Below are 3,526 nucleotides of genomic sequence, written 5' to 3' on the forward strand. Positions count from 1 at the left end.
CTATAGGTTTATTATTAAAATCTTATAGGAATAATATAGATATATTATTAGACTCTTATAGGAATGCTATAGGTTTATTATTAAAATTTTATAGGAATCCTATAGATATATTATTAGACTCTTATAGGAATCCTAAAGGTTTATTAATAAAGTCTTATAGGAATCCTATAGACGTATTAATAAAATCTTATAGGAATCCTATTGGTTTATTATTAGACTCTTATAAGAATCCTATAGGTATATCATTGAAATCTTATAGAAATCCTATAGGTATATTATTAGAATCTTCTAGGAATCCTATAGGTATATTGTTAGACTAAAAAAAGAATTCTATGGGTTTATGATAATTTTATACAATTCTTATAGGTTTATTATGATAATCTTATGGGAATCCTCTAGGTATTATTATAAATCTTATAGGAACCTTTAGGTTTATTATTAGAATGTTATATGAATCGTGTTTCCGTAGTATTTTTTATTAGAAGCAGACTTAGAAAACAAAAATTAAGAATTTAAAAAATTAATTTAGCCCTAGTTTCCTTTGTTTCCAGGGATTCTTTCCCTTCCCCTGGAACGTCGAAGGGTTCTGGACAGCCCACGTGGCACTGTCATCTTTTGCTTCTGTTACAGGGGTGGCATCAGTGGAGACGGGGGGGGGGGGGTTTTGGGCTCTTTGATAAAAAATACATATGTGGGCCTACTTTTGACATTATTTCTAAGCCTTTGAAACCTCTAAATTGTCATATTTTTGGGAGATTTTCCCTGTTCTGCTGAAATAATTAAGAAAAATAAATTTATATTATGAAAATCCTGGCAGTATAATTAACAATACATAGCCAAAGTCTAGGACTGTACTAAAATAATATATATTAAAACATACAACTTTAAAACACAAGCTAACTGTAACAGATGTTGTCATTTAAGCTGTTCAGCCAACCACGGATAATCTCAAATCACCAATGTGATTGGTCACTTTATCCATGTTTATCACTGAAGGCCATGGAAATTAACAAAGGGGCTTTTTTGAATGTTATCAGTTAACTGAAATTTGTTAGTGGATTAGATCTCTTTCTCAGTGCACATTCATGATGATAAAACTGCAGGCATAACCATACATTCTGAAGTATTTCAGCAGTACCAATAGGTAAGAATTGTTTTTATATTAATATTCATTTAATGTTGTTTAAATTGGTGCATTTAGGCTTAGTATAATGCGTCTTTTAAGTCAAAAATTGAATTGGTTTGGATTGGATCTCTAGGCATAGGATTAGGAGACTAGGCCTAGGGAATAACAAGCATGCTATGATTCTCCGAGTCTAGCCTAGGCCTGTTAATAAGAAAAGACAGAACTGAGGATATGCCAAAGAGGGCTAGGCTCGGCCTGCCCTATAATGGAAGTATTGGAGTGTGGTAAATTGGGCTGTGTTCTCACTTATTTATTATTGTAAAAAAAAGTCCATGATATGATTATTTTAATGATTTTTATAGAGGTACAGTAGGCATAGGCCTTGGTATTATTATCATTATTACCAACAACTCCCTCATATTTACAACAATTTGCATTGATCTGTTAAATGCTTCTAATTTATGTGAACAAATTAAGATTTCTTTCTGGTAAATTAATGTTACAGAACAGAATAAACATTTTTTTTTCTCAATTTCCAATTCACGGCAGCAGGTTTTTATTTATTTATTCACCAAAACAACAGCGGACACAAATCCGCCACTTACAGTATGGTTAACAAAGGACGAGACGACGGAAACAGAAACACAAACAAAATTAATTTTAACTAATCACGCCTAAAACGCTACGACGGAAAATGTGCAGATTGGAGTTAAATAAATCTAAAGACGGATAGTCCTGAACTAACTTGTTATACAAGGAACTTAATCTACTAATAAACCCGTTTTTTTAAATATTGACTCTAAAATATTGAGCTAACTAATCAAAAATAAATTTTATTTTTATTTTAAATCCTTATTTTCATCAACAGTGGGTTTGCAAAACAAAATATCAAAAAATCATTATATGTTGACTTTCTTTCAGAACTTGTTGGTAAAGGAATTTTTCTCAGTGAAAACTCATGAAGTAAGAAAGCGTTGATGTTTGTTTAAAGCCTTAATGCGGCAGTCGGAGAAACAGGAAATTACCTGACTTTCAAAGGTAAATAATTTTTTTCAAGTTTTTAACACTTTAAACATAGGAACTCACTAATACTAATGGTGGAGGTTATCAATTAATCAATAATGTGTGTGTAAGGCCTACTGCATAAAGGATATTAACATTGTAAGTATATTGCACAATATTTTAATGCTTTTAAAACTAAGAAAAAAAAGGATGGAACAACTAATTAACCGACTTATGATTAAGAAGTGTGTTAGTCTCTTATTTCAGCTACCGCATATCATACTCTTTTTTTAATACATTCATGTTGAAGGAAAATACAAAATTTTAAATGTGGGTAGAAAATTTTAAGATACATTTTCAATACTAATTAATTACTTGCCTTAAAGACACAAACGGCAAAATCTGTTTAATTATTATGATTTAAAATTTTAAAACAATTAGAGCATTAATCATATTCCAACTGTCAGTTCTTGGTTATTTTGCCCAGCCCCTCAATTCTTTATTTGACCTAGTGTATGTATTATTATGATTTTTCATGACTCACATTTTTTTTTCCAAAAAAGAGTTTCAAAATGCACAAGACAACTGTATGTATCACTTTGCTCTGATTAAAAGAATTGTTTTGTTATATCTTTCAGCATGTGAAGCAAGGGTGAAAATCCAAAGCCATCTTGATTCAATATTTTAAACTTAGTTTGGTCACTCTGCAGAATCTACAATGGCATCTTTCAGCAAGATTTTAAATTTACTCTTCTACCATTAGACAAGAAAAAGCACGGATATAGACAGCTCCAGCTTCAATATCATACAGAAAATTTCTGGTTTATACACACCTGTAACGCGACAGATTCTTGAACAGGGTTTTGTATAATAAACTCTAGTTGACGCCTTAATATAAATTACAGAAAAAAGAACTTGAAAACTTTATTTAAAAACTGTAAAGCATTTAGGTACTGCTGGAATTTGAGGTATGTGCATCAATAAGGCTTAAGACGAACAATATTATGTGAAGGGGTATGCAATTTATGCATAGTTGATGTATTTAATTAAAGAAATCATGGTTTGTATATCTTGAACTCAGTGTATTTTTTATGTCTGCAGGAGTTGTTTAAGCCATTATTATTTTTTCCGTCCAGTATCCACTCCAGCTCGAAATCAAACGCATCAGTCATTCAATACTGCTTGTGCATGCAAACAATATTGTGGAACCAACGGATGTCAACAACCAGCTAACCCGTCAATAACAACTTGCATTAACATTAACAAACAGTATTTACAAAAATAAGAAATTTATATGAATCTGTTATAAATCATTATATACAGCTTTCTTATAAGAATCTTATGAGACAACTAAAGCATTCACATAGGATTCCTGAAAGACATCTATACGATTCCTTT

General features: G+C 31.0%; 1 long non-coding RNA gene across 2 annotated transcripts; it reads left to right on the forward strand.

Moving 5' to 3' along the window:
- The first annotated feature begins 1,007 nt into the window (after positions 1 to 1,007).
- LOC117123304 lies at positions 1,008 to 3,195 on the forward strand. Of its 2 annotated transcripts, none has more exons than XR_004447839.1 (3): positions 1,008 to 1,144; positions 2,048 to 2,164; positions 2,767 to 3,195. It is a non-coding gene; the product is annotated as an uncharacterized LOC117123304 (long non-coding RNA). The 2 variants fall into 2 exon arrangements; XR_004447840.1 differs by having other exon boundaries at positions 2,776 to 2,800.
- Positions 3,196 to 3,526: the final 331 nt, after the last annotated feature.

The sequence above is a fragment of the Anneissia japonica genome, unplaced genomic scaffold (genome assembly GCF_011630105.1).
Source record: "Anneissia japonica isolate Jap-2015-1 unplaced genomic scaffold, ASM1163010v1 scaffold95288_len4367_cov101, whole genome shotgun sequence".
In the NCBI taxonomy this organism is placed as follows: domain Eukaryota; kingdom Metazoa; phylum Echinodermata; class Crinoidea; order Comatulida; family Comatulidae; genus Anneissia; species Anneissia japonica.